Source organism: Rhinopithecus roxellana, chromosome 10 (genome assembly GCF_007565055.1).
Source record: "Rhinopithecus roxellana isolate Shanxi Qingling chromosome 10, ASM756505v1, whole genome shotgun sequence".
NCBI classification, from domain to species: domain Eukaryota; kingdom Metazoa; phylum Chordata; class Mammalia; order Primates; family Cercopithecidae; genus Rhinopithecus; species Rhinopithecus roxellana.
This window is the reverse complement of record NC_044558.1, coordinates 78,350,204-78,363,531: the sequence shown is the minus strand read 5'-3', so window position 1 is coordinate 78,363,531 and position 13,328 is coordinate 78,350,204. Positions and strand designations below refer to the sequence as shown.

Here is a 13,328-nt window from a genome sequence, read left to right as displayed (position 1 = left end):
ATTTCCAACTAGAACAGAGTACCTCATTGCCTCTGTAGCAGAGATCCTCTGAGGAGGTATGATACATATTTGGGCTGACATTACTGTCTGGGACTGATCATTCACTTTAGTGTATTCAGAATCCCCTATCCCTATTCATGAAGTGCCAAAAGTGCTCTTGGCTTAGTGTAAAAATCACAGACTTCCCCAAGGACTTCCATATCTTTCTGGGAGTTGAAATACTACCACGGGGATGAAAACCAATAAAGGCAATTTAATAATTTACTTTAAACATGTCCTAAGAATCCAATATATAACTGACTTTTGGAGTGAAACATACGTTTATCGAAACTTATGCTTATCTGAGTATTTGAAAATCATCTTGCTATAATTCATCTCCACATAATCCCTATTTACCTAACCTATGGAGAAGATGTGCTTAAAAAGCTACCTTTGTCAAACCCTTGGGTGATCAAGACTTATCCTGCTTAGATTGAGGTCTGGTAGTCAGTCAAGGTCATGGTCAGTGTGCACGTCTCCTGCTTCTGGCCATCACTCATCTCTGCATGGAAAATTTGTTGGGAATGTATTGGTCACATGGCTCACCTGTGTCCTCAGCTCTAAGAAAAAGGAGATGTATCACAAAATAGACTTTGTCAAATTGAACATGTGTTTTCATTTTTTTGACTACAGTCAAGGCAGAAAGTGTTGGCAATAGAAGGCTTACACACAGGCAGGCATACACACACATACACATAAACACACATGAACACATAAAACATGCTGCCTTCCTGAAAACACATTTGCATCATTTCTGGAGGAAGGTAGAGTAACACCAACTAGTTGCATCTTCTTTTCTTCCAGTTGCTTCCCTTCAGATCAGCTCCACTGCAAACTAGGTTCCAGTCCTGGCTTTGCTACTTAACCTGCTGTGGAACCTTGGTCAGCCTCTCTAAACCTTAGTTTTTATAATCTGTGAATTGGGAATTAAAAATTTCTATGCAATAGGCTTCATTCTAGGGAGAAAGTGATGAAATTAATGCAAAACTCTTATCATAATAAAGTTTCAGTAATTGCTAACTGTTATCATTAATATTGTTATTTGAGGGGAATTAAAAGAAACTGGACTGTTTTAACTGAAGCATAACATTCATATATTAACATGCTCAAATCTTGAGACTATACCTAGATGAAGATTTGCATAATGCTATGCACCTATGTAACTCCTTCCAAAATATTTAATTATTCAGAATATAGAATATGAACAGAATATCAGAATGTTTCCCCATGCCTTCCCCATGAATTCCCAACTGCTACCTCTCCCTTCAGAGAAGGGGCGAGGATAATTAATCTCCAATAGTTTTAGGTATTTTTGGAATTCATATGGAGGGGATAATTCACTACAGATTATTTTGTGTTTGGCTTCTCCTGCTCTTTTTCTGATGTTTGGGAGATTTATGCACATTGCTCTTTGTAGAAATACTTCATTTCTATTGCTATATTCAGTTTTCGCTATATTGCAATATTCAATGGTATGAACACACTGTGATGTGTTAATTTGTTTTCTTATTTGTGGGCACGTTTGTTATTTCCAGATGTGGCTCTTATGAAGAAATCACTTTTTTTCTTTTTTGGAGAACAAAGTTATCTTGGGGGTATGCCTAGAAGGGCAACTTCTGAGTCCACAGATTGGTGTTGACTTAGATTTACTAGATGATATTGCCACAAGTTGTTGGACATCCAAGGTAATTATATCTCAATCCAACAGCAACTTTCCACCTTCTAATTTTGTTTCTGCCAAAGGTGTTTTTCTGGCTTTAAATGGAAGAAACCATGATATTTGGCGTAGTTTTATATTCTTGGCCATCAGAGAAGCCCATGGATACCTGCGGTACTATAATAATCAATGAAAATACAAATCAATTCATCTATCCTCTTTCTTTTATGGAAAATCCTGCTTATAATGTTTGAACAACTGATCCTCTTTATTTCTTTATTTCCAGCTCTTCTCATATTTTGACATCTCCTAACATCCACTTTACTTCAGTCACTTTGCTACAGAAAAGAAAATCTGTTGAAAGAAAAAAGAAATAATAAAAAAATGGCAACCTATGAACTCGTCGTGCTGTGTTTCAGTCTCACCTTTCGAAGTCTCAATCAAACAACACCAGTAAACTTTTCGTGTTCACTATTGTGCTTGCTTTCACACCCCCTCCCGGAAGTCTGCAGTTTCAGGAAGTGTAATCCCTGCCTTGTGGCCTCCACACCCACCTACGTTAGCCTTCTCCTGTAAGAAAGCAAAACAAGTTCTGACTGCTTGGCCTTTATCCCAGTGGCTGAACCAGGGCTCTCAATCGGTTCTGAAACATTCAAATCAGGAACTGCTGTGTCTTTGCTCTGGAGATCAATCAAAGCACTTTCACAGAAGTGTAAAAATGAATCTCAGAATGGATAAACTCTAACAGGAAGTCATAACCTTATCTTCTAGCAGCTCAAATTGTTTTGTTTCTAAACCTCTGGACAAGAAAAACTATACTCTGGTTTAACAGAAGCATGAACGATGCCAACACACGTGCAAAAGTTTGAACTGATAGAGGGAGATAAAGAGAGGAGCGAGAGAGAGAGAGAGAGAGGTGGATTCCCTGCAAGGGGTGTTAAAAATGTGTGGTGTTGGACACTGGAGTCTGGAAGACCTGTTGCTATTTTTATTCCCTACACAAGTGGCAGCAGGTGAACTATAGGACGCTGTCTCTTGTGCCAAGCTGAGGGGTTGCAAGATTAAGAATCAGCGCCAGGCAGCCCATAGCAGAATTACAGATGGGGTTTTGGCATTTCTCACAACATGGAAACTATGTAGATGGTTCCTGAAGATAGGATAGGAACTGGTCTGATCATTAGTCATTGGTTTTCTGAGCACCATACCCTAAGGGGAGATCATTAACAGCAGCACAGAAATTTGGGGGCAGTTTTGTATTTTGCTTTTCTTAAACTTCAGTAACTATTAGGTAGGAGATTTCAAATCCTAAGAAAAACCTTGAAAATGAAATAAAACACCCACATATTTCTCAATTTGGGAGTCAAACATGAGTTACTGGAGGAGGAAGAGCAGAAGCTGCTTTTATTTTACCCGACGGTGCTTCTGTGACCTGCAGGATGTCTGTCATCTCATTCCACCCACAGTGACACTGGATCAGTGTAATGGCTGAGAATGCTCTGGTTAGACAGGCATCAAGCATGTGCTGCAGCTGCACATGGACAGGCAGATCAGGGCACGCAGGGATGAGCCCAGGTGACAGAAATAGGAAAATTCTCTGAAGACAGCACCGCCTCATGGAGGACAGCACCTGTGTTTAACTTATATGGAGGCTACCCACTCCACATTACCTTCTTTTGAAGGGCCTGTTTCCCTTGTCCCCGTAACTATTGTGGTATTTACAGCAAAGCTTCAAAATTTCTTAAAACTCCCCAACTTTAGTGCCAACTTGGACAACATTCTTTTATGCACTCCTTTTTAGTTATTCCCACCTGCCCAGCTCCCTTATTAGGTCAAGACATTTTAATTAAATTATCTGCTTCCCTGACTATTCCTGGGCTACAGCCAAACCTCACTGCCACCCTTTTCCCCAGTTCAAAGCCTCCTTCACATCCTCCCTTTGTGTCTCTCTACCTTAATCCACAAGTATGGGATACCTCTACTCCCTCCTTGGCACCCCTTATCATCCCACTAAAACCTAATCACCCTTACCCCACTCAGTGCCAATATTCCATCTCACAGCAGGCTTTAAAAAGGTTAAAGCCTGTTATTACCCACCTGTTACAACATGGCCTCTTAAAGCCTACGAACTCTCCTTACAACTCTCCTATCCTACCTGTCCAAAAACCAGACAAGTCTTACAGGCTGGTCCAGGATCTGTGCCTTATCAACCAAATTGTCTTGCCTATCCACCCAGTGGTGCCAAACCCATATACTCTCCTATTCTCAATACCTCCCTCCACAACCCATTATTCTGTTCTGGATCTCAAACATGCTTCCTTTACTATTCCTTTGCATCCTTCATCCCAGCCTCTATTCACTTTCACTTGGACTGATGCTGACACTCATCAGTCTCAGCAACTTACCTGGGCTGTACTGCTGCAAGGCTTCAGGGACAGCCCTCATTACTTCAGTCAAGCCCTTTCTCATGATTTACTTTTTTTCCATGCGTCTGCTTCTCATCTTATTCAATATTTTCATGACTTTCTACTCTATAGCCCCTCCTACATATCTTCCCAACAGGACACCCTCCTGCTCCTCCAACATCTATTCTCAAAGGGATATCATGTATCCCCCTCCAAAGCCCAAATTTCTTCCTCATCTGTTACCTATCTTGGCATAATTCTTCATAAAAACACACATGCTCTCCCTCTGATTATGTCTGGCTAATCTCCCAAACCCCAACCCCTTCTACAAAGCAACAACTCCTTTCCTTTCTAGGCATGTTTAGGTACTTTTGCCTTTGGATACCTGGTTTTGCCATCCTGACTAAACCATTATATAAACCCACAAAAGAAAACCTAGCTGACCCCATAGATCCTAAATCCTTTCCCCACTCCTCTTCCCATTCCTTAAAAACAGCACTAGAAGCTACTCCCACACTAGCTCTCCCTAACTCATCCCAACCCTTTTTCATGACACACAGCCGAAGTACAGGGCTGTGTGGTCAGAATTCTTACACAAGAGGCAGGACCATGCCCTGTAGCCTTTGTGTCTAAACAACTTGACCTTACTGTTTCAGGCTGGCCCCTACATGATTCCTGATACCACACCTGACCCCCATGACTATATGTCTCTGATCCACCTGACATTCACTCCATTTCCTCATATTTCCTTCTTTCATGTTCCTCACCTTGATCACACTTGGTTTATTGATGGCAGTTCCACCAGGCCTAATCACCACACACCAGCAAAGGCAGGCTATGCTATAGTATCTGCCACATCTATCATTGAGGCTACTGCTCTACCCCCCTCCACTACCTCTCAGCAAGCTGAACTCATTGCCTTAACTCGAGTCCTCACTCTTGCAAAAGGACTGCATGTCAATATTTATACTGACTTTAAATATGCCTTGCATATCCTGCACCACCATGCTGTTATATGGGCTGAAAGAGGTTTCCTTACTACACAAGGGTCCTCCATCATTAATGCCTCTTTAATAAAAACTCTTCTCAAGGCTGCTTTACTTCCAAAGGAAGCTGGAGTCCTTCACTGCAAAGGCCATCAAAGGGCCTCAGACCCCATTACTCAAGGCAACAATTATGCTGATAAGACAGCTAAAGCAGCAGCCAGTATTCCTACTTCTGTCCCTGATGGCCAGTTTTTCGCCTCCTCATCAGTCACTCCTACTTACTCTCCCACTGAAAATTCCTCCTTCCAGCCTCACAGGACTCATTCCATTGTATCAGCCTTTCGTAACTTCTTCCATGTGGGTAACAAGCCACTAGTATGCCACTAAGAACCTCTCATTTCCTTTAAGACATTTGCCCTGCATTTCACTCCATCCTTGGCTACCGTCCCCTTGTTCTTCAGACTCTCCTCCCAGCCCCCTTTCTTGTTTACTTATACCCAACCCCATGAATAGCAATGAAAGGTTGCTTGTAGACACTATGCGCTTTCTCATACGCCATAAAAATCAACGCCCCCTCCCACCCAGTTGCCCCATCAATCCCCATTACAACTTCTAATGGCTGCTGCCCTCGCTAAATCCCTAAGATTCTGGGTGCAAGGCACCTCTTTTGCTGCTCCTGCCCATCTTTTCACTTTACATTTCCAGTTTTGCCTTACAAAAGTCTCCCCTTCCTCTGTGGCTCCTCCACCTACATGTGTCTACCTATCAATTGGACAGGCACATGTACACTAGTTTTCCTCACCCCCCAAAATCAATTTGCAAATAGGACCAAACAGTTTCCTGTTCCCCTCATGACACCAACACTTTACTACTATTTTGTTTTGTTTTTCTCATTATTAATACAAGAAGACAGGAATAGGCCTCGACGTACTGCTGAAAAAGGAGGACTCTATATTTTTAAATGAAGAGTGTTGTTTTTAGCTACATCAATCTGGCCTGGTATGTGACAACATTAAAAAAAAAAAAAAACTCAAGGATAGAGCCCCAAAAGTCACCCACCAATCAAATAATTTTGCTGAACCCCTTTTGACACTCTCTCATTGGATGTTCTGGGTCCTCCCAATTCTTAGTCCTTTTATATCTGTTTTTTTCCTTCTCTTATTCAGGCCTTGTGTCTTCTGTTTGGTTTCTCAATTCATGCAAAACCTCATTCAGACCATCACCAATCATTCTATATGATAAATGCTACTTTTAACAACCCCACAGTACCATCCTCTGCCCCAGGATCTCCCCACAGCCTAAATTCCTAATCCTTTTAACTCACTATCAAATTTTCTTTAAGGTGTCTGTGCAGTCACTGGTCACGCTTGAAGCAGTCCCGAGACACATCGCCCCTACCCCAATAATCCCCAGTAAAACTTATATTTTCTTTATCTTTTCTTATAACTTCATATTTTATAAGTAAAAAGACAGGAATGTCAGGCCTCTGAGCCGAAGCTCAGCCATTGTAACCCCTGTGACCTGAACATATACGTCCAGATGGCCTGCAGGAGCCAAGAAGTCTGGGGCAACCCAAAACTACAAAAAAAATGAAACAGCCAGCTGCTGTCTTAACTGATTGACCAACCTTATGACATTCCATCATGATTTGTTCCTGCCCTGCCCCAACTGATGGATCGACCTCGTGACATTCTTCTCCTGGACAGAGTCTTATGATCTCCCCACCATGCACCTTATGACCCCCTCCTCTGCTGATAATAGATAACCACCTCTAACTGTAACTTTCCACTGCTTACCCCAGTCGTATAAAACTGCCCCTCTCCTATCTCCCTTTGCTGACTCTCTTTTCAGACTCAGCCCACTTGCACCCAAGTGAAATAAACAGCCTTGTTGCTCACGCAAAGTCTGCTGGTGGACTCTCTTAACACGGACTCATGTGACACAATTAATTTAAAATTTCACAGAGGAGAGTCACCAGTTTGCACAGAGAGAAAGAGGCCAGAGACTGATGGAAGAAATTCTTAGCCTTCTGTCTGCAGGCCGGGTTTCTGGGTTCTCTCTCCCTGAGCAGCCCTGGTGACCCTGCCTGACTGTTTGCAAACAAACACATTGCCATGAATCAATATTCACAAACACTTTACAAATTTTGAAGAAATTAGGCAGAGAGACAGAGAGAAATATGACTCAGATTCTATTTGGGAGAGTACACTCTACACACTTGAAGTATCAGGAAACCTAAAAGCCAAAGTTTGTTTAAAGATAAAAAGCTGGTGTGCTCCATTAATTCCTGTAGCCCAACAAAGGTAGCTTTAGGAATTCCAGATAAATGGAATGAATGACGACTTGCTAGAAACACATAGGAAACAAAATAACTATTCACAGAACCAAATAAAAGCCTTCCCCTAGCATGGGTTTATATAGAGAGACACACAAGCAAAGCCAAAGGAGAATAAACAGGAAACCAATGAAAACTAGAAGCAAAAACAAATAAACAAAACAAAACCCCTAAATTTTCATACTCAGCTTACCCGGAAACTGCAGTGTTACCTAGGGCCCCCCCAAACCCACATAATGAATATTTTATTCCTGATATACAATTCAATATCCTTAAGTTCACCAATATCATTAGACGTTCTGTGCAACCAAGAAATCCACTTTAGGTACATGACCAATAAGTACTCCAGCACTGTTCACAGAAAATGGGAAACATAGAGGGAAGCAATGCAAGCATGTGTGGGGAAACTGGTTTTACGCTAAATTCAGCCTCATGCTTAACTATAGTGAAAAAAGAATTGCGAAACTGCCGATGCATTTTTACAATACTTCTTACCTTAATCAACACTAAGAGTTTTAACTATGAAAATGTTAATTAATGAAATGTTTCCAATTCTTTATCAGGTTTTGAGGAATATTTTATTATTTAAACTTTATCCACTCCTTTCTCCCCTACTTAATGATTCCTTACTACATTGATTCATAAATAATGTTTTCAAATCTGTAATTTGAACTAACTTTTATACAACTTCTGAATTAGACAAAATTATTCTTTTTTCCACTAATAACATAAGCCTTTCTGGCACATTTTGTATACAGAATTACGTGCTACGTAGAATTTCGTTTTTAGTAACTTAAAACTTTAGGGAAATCCTAAAAAGCAAACTCTGAACTATTAGATATGGGTGTTTATAGATAAGAATAATTCCACAATTTTAGAAACATGTTTCTCCATATTACAACTCGTTTTTGATTGGAAATGACCCATAGATCAAATGAGCATTAAAAATAGCTTTTACGATTTTAATTTACACAAAACGTTTGCTTACAATAATTATCCTCCTCACTGTACTCAATTTTTTACTTTTAACAAGGGACACATCAATCAACATTTACCAAATGAACCTTGATTTGGTCCAGAAAGGTGGGACAACTCAAATAGAGGAGGGGGCTTGGGGCTTTCAGATCATGGGTGGAAGACAAATGGTTGCATTCCTTTGACTTTCTGATTAGCCTTTCCAAAGGAAGCAATCGTATATGCATTTATCTCAGTGAGACTTTGAATAGAATGGGAGGCAGACTCGCCCCTAGCAGCTCCCAGCTTGAACTAACGCTAACGTTTTAAAATATCTAGCAAAGACAAACATAAAATTCAGACAAAATGCATGCTGACAATTCTGAGGGCATTTCTCTTTTTATTCCACCAATAATTGTAAAGCCAGCTTGTTTAGTAAAGTTATACTTATATGAACTTGAAAATTGCTCAGACTCATTTTACTTAATTTATGAGCATTCTTTTACTTATAACCAATTTGGAAGACACAATATATAACAGTAAGTATATATACAAATAACCACATCTAGACACACATAAACAAAGAGCCAATAGCTTGGAACCTTGGCCGTGAGATAGCAATACAAGCTTGCAGGTTTTACTTTGCCCCAGTAGATAATCCAAGGAAGGCTGTCAACCAAAATTTTGGGTAAATCAGTCTCCAAGATAGTTTGATTTTTAAAGGCTAAACCTACCCAGACTCCAAGGAGCACTGGAGCCAAACAGTACCAAACGAGGGTGTCACTGCCTAGAACCAGGCTCTCTGCTTAGAACAGCAGCACAAAAGCCTGAATACATGCAATTCCATCCCACTTTACAATTAGACAGTAAACTTCAGATTCTAAGCAATTCTGGGGCCAAACAGCATTGCAACTGTGAGGAGAAAATTCCAAGGAGGGCTTATTACTAGACCTCAGAACCTCTGCCAGGAGCATCCTCTTTGGAGAGTTTGAGGTCTAAAGAATCCCCTGGAGCGTCCACTTGTGGGGTCTAATCTTAGAGCTCCAGATGTCTCTGGCCTTAGGTAGGCACCAGGTGCCACTTTGCATGTGTTCCCTCCAGAGCCTACTGAGAGCTTTCCTTTGGTACCTGGGTGTAATCCCCAACTTTTAGCATCCTTATAATTTGATAAGGTCATGCTTTTCCATGCTGCTTGTTCCATGAACTTTAATGATAGGACTGGAGGCTGGGTGCGTTTCCTTCACCCTTAGCCAGTTGAATAGGGGAGGGGAAGAATTCAGCATAGGAAAAGAAGGTTTAAGTCACCTGAAACATGTGCGAGTTTGCTCTGAGCTGTGCCACATACAGGGATAAGGGACCACACACCGAAAACACATAAAAAAGATCCTTCCCCTTCGGGGCAGGCCGATTATTCCTATTCATTCTTAGGCCTTCAGGCAATACCAGGGAGTGACCCCAGTCAATTGCCCTCAATTTCCAAGGAGCTACTAGGAAACAGCCATTGAAAGACTGAAAAAGAAAGAGGAAAAAAATGAAAGAGATCCACATGCCTTAAGTGAACCGGGATGGTGGCGGTCAGGCTTCTCCACATGGAAACCCCTTAGTTTCACTGACCATGGCCAGAAACCTGAAGTTGCTTCCATGTTTAGATGCTGCCCACCAAGGGTTCCAGGTTGGAAAGGAAAGGAGAGAGAAAGAGATTCCCCTGTATGGAGTAGAAAAGAAAAGGAGAAAGGAGAAGAATAAATCCCAAATTTTGGGCTTACCTCTTCCTCTTTCCTGGGTCACCAAAATATGTTAATGATGGAGGGTGTCCAGGTTCTTGGGGGTATTTAAACTCCCCAAAATTCTATAACGGGGCCTTTGAGCCCCTCTGATCAGGCTCACTCCCACACTGTGGAGGGTACTTTCACTTTCAATAAAACCCTTCATTCCTTCCTTGCTTTGTTTGTGCTTTTTGTCCAATTCTTTGTTCCATTGGTTGCTTTGGGTACGCCCTATGTAAATGGGGAGGATGAAGTAAAGTTACAAAGTCATTTACAGCATACGCCCTATGGAGAGGATATTTCCTGTTATAGCTGAAGTGTGAATCAGCCTTATGTTGCCTGCCTCCAGACCCTATTTTCCTGCCTCAAAACCAGCTCTGAAAAACCCCCAGTCTACCAGCCTTTGATGAGATTGATTTAAGTAATAACTCTCTCCCATGTGGCATGGCTGGCCTCATGTCAATTACATTTTCTTTGCTGCAATGCCCTGCTCTCTGTGAATTGATTTTGTTTGTGCAGCAGGCGGGAAGAACAGTCGGGTGGTTACATCAGCCTTTCCACAAACAGATAAGCAAACCAACAGGCCAAGACATCCAGTATTTATCACTTTTTTTTTCCTCTTAAAATGTGGAGTTGAAAATTTATATACCATTTATAAACATTACAAAATCTTTCAAATGTTATTTTAAGAGCACCCTTATATTTTCTGCACCTCTTCTACACTTACAATGTTGTAAACAATGGGTGGGCAATAAAACCGGTTTCTGAGCCAAGCTAGTGTTCTCCTTCAAGAAGGCATCATTGTTTCTGTGAATGCTTCAATGTTTTATTTTCATTACAGAGAAAACAAAGCAAAGTAAAATGAAACAGAAACAATGCAAACACACATGCACTGTGCAGCACGATTTACCTGCCCTGCATTCATCCTACTTTTCCCTCTAGAACATACATCTCTGCAGATTTCTATCTGACTCTGCCTCACATTGGGAAAAATTTCATTGCATATAAACACAAGATAGCAAAAAATTACTTAGTAACTGTCTGCTTGCAGTAGGCAACTGTGACTTGCTTGTCTTTGTTTCTATTTTCTTTCTTACCACAGTTAATCCCCCTTTTGAAATTAGCACTTGATTTTTGTTTTTTTCTTTAGATTCGCCTTCTCCCTTCTCACCACCATCCCTGCAGCTCCATGCATCTCCTTCATATGGGGCTGACTTCAACCTCAGGATGCAGGGAAGTCACCTAACCCAGGCCTGACCAATCAGGGACGTCACACCTCTTAGAGAGTATTTAAAGGGCAGGCTTGAAGGCCACTGAGATCTCTTCCTGGGGCTTTGCTGAGAATACTGAGGGAAATTGCCCTTTCTTCCATTGGTTTTCTCTCCTGATAGATGAATAACTTGGAGATGCAGGTGTTTATCTTGTTTTATTTGGGAAGCATCTTCCTGAAAATTACGGAATAAAATAGAGCCAGATATGAAAATCCCATTACCTGAAGACATTTTTAATAACTTGGTCCCCTCTTGTACCTTTCAGCTGCATAAGAAAACACATTGCCTTATTTGTGTGTTCATGTATGTCTTTCTTTATAGGCTTAATCACAGTGGAGGTAGGTCTTGGTCACTTTCATCTGAGACCTGACAAGTATGTTTATCACACACTCTGCACCTTACTGTATTCACCCCATTCTATCCATTCTGCCTCTGTGTTTTGAAACCATTGCTTCTTATTCTCAAGATACCTTCCCCCTTTGTCAGACTGGTAGCATCACAGCTATTCAAATAAATGATCCCTCTTCTACCACTCTCCCTGAATGGGCCAATCGTCTGCCCTTTAGCATTCACAGCTTTGGTCTACTGCACTGGACTATGAGTGACCCGGGGTGGAGACTGTGTCTGAGTCATCTTTATTTGCAGCACCCACCACAAAATGTTCATGCTGAACAAGCAGAGGAGGCACCACATCCTGTTCTTTACAGATTTTGATTACTGTCAGGTGCCTGGCTGGCTGAAAAAAAAAAAAAAATCTTCCACTTTCCTGGCTTTCTGAGTGTCTTTCTTTTCTGGATCTTCCTTAGGAGATGGGCTGAGCCACAATAAGCTCATGCAGTCCTGTTGCTTCAGGGGATGTTCAATATCCAGGTAGCAGCAAAAAAAGAAAGCAGATAGTTATGAATCTATGTTTTAGTCTCTTTCTGCCTTAACATACCGTAATTTTGAAGAGGCTTTCTTTGCCCTTTACTTGAATGTGCTTGTGTCTGAGGGAAATATTGGGATACAGACATCCAGCAGAAAATGTTTCCTGGCATTGGAATCCTGCACACATCCACCTCTTCTGTGTTTACCCCAATGGTGCTGTTAGTGAGGGAACAGGGAGAGACCCTGAGACGGCCTGGGAGTCACCTACAGGAAGAGACAGGGCTCCTCCTGAAGAGGAAGTCACCGGGGTCTGGCAAGCAGGTCAGCTCACTTCATTACCACCTGGGGTCCAGGTCTCTTGCTATCCCTCATGGAGTGGTTCCCAGCTCTAATAATGAAAACACTTAAGGAGCTTTCCAAAACGAAGATTCCTGAGTCCTCTTCCAGATTTAGAGGTCTGAAGATCTAGCAGTAGTCACCTGGGGAATTCTTTTTTTTTTTTTTTAACAAAGCGCTTCAAATTTGACAACTACTACCTTAAAACACACACTTCTACCATTTCAGTCGATTAAAGATGCAATATTAACATATTCTCTGCACCTCCCAGAAAACCAGAGCACAAAGGTCTTTAATTTCCCAGGATTGGCCCATGTTACGGAAAGGAATCCTAACAGATTTGAACATCTTCTGTTGCACCACAGTAGGTTGCTTGGAAAATATGTTGTTTTCTGTCTCTCCAGGCATACACCTAAGAGAGCACTTCACAAAATTATTGACTGAGAAGTGGCCATGTGTCTTGTTTTGGCCAATTAAATGTGAGCAGAAATCATGTGGGTCACTTCCAGGTGTAAGACATAAGAGGCTTGCATCCTTCATCTTACTTGTTCGTCTCTCTTTGCCATGACAGCCGACAATCTTCCAGAAAGGCAATGCCTAGTAAGTCTGGCTCAGAGGTCAGGACAAGCAATGTCATGGTGGAGCAGCCTTCTGAGGTGAACGAGTAGCCTGAAAATCCTAAGTAATCTCCAAAAACCTTCTAGAATTAATGCGT

At 41.5% G+C, this 13,328-nt stretch overlaps 1 long non-coding RNA gene across 2 annotated transcripts in view; it reads right to left on the bottom strand.

The window, feature by feature from the left end:
- The window catches only part of LOC115900073, a 77,404-nt gene extending 67,141 nt beyond the window's left edge, over positions 1 to 10,263 (bottom strand). For both annotated transcript variants that reach the window (XR_004059753.1, XR_004059754.1), the window contains exon 1: positions 10,140 to 10,263. This is a non-coding gene — a long non-coding RNA (uncharacterized LOC115900073). The remainder of the gene's footprint in view (positions 1 to 10,139) is intronic.
- Positions 10,264 to 13,328: the final 3,065 nt, after the last annotated feature.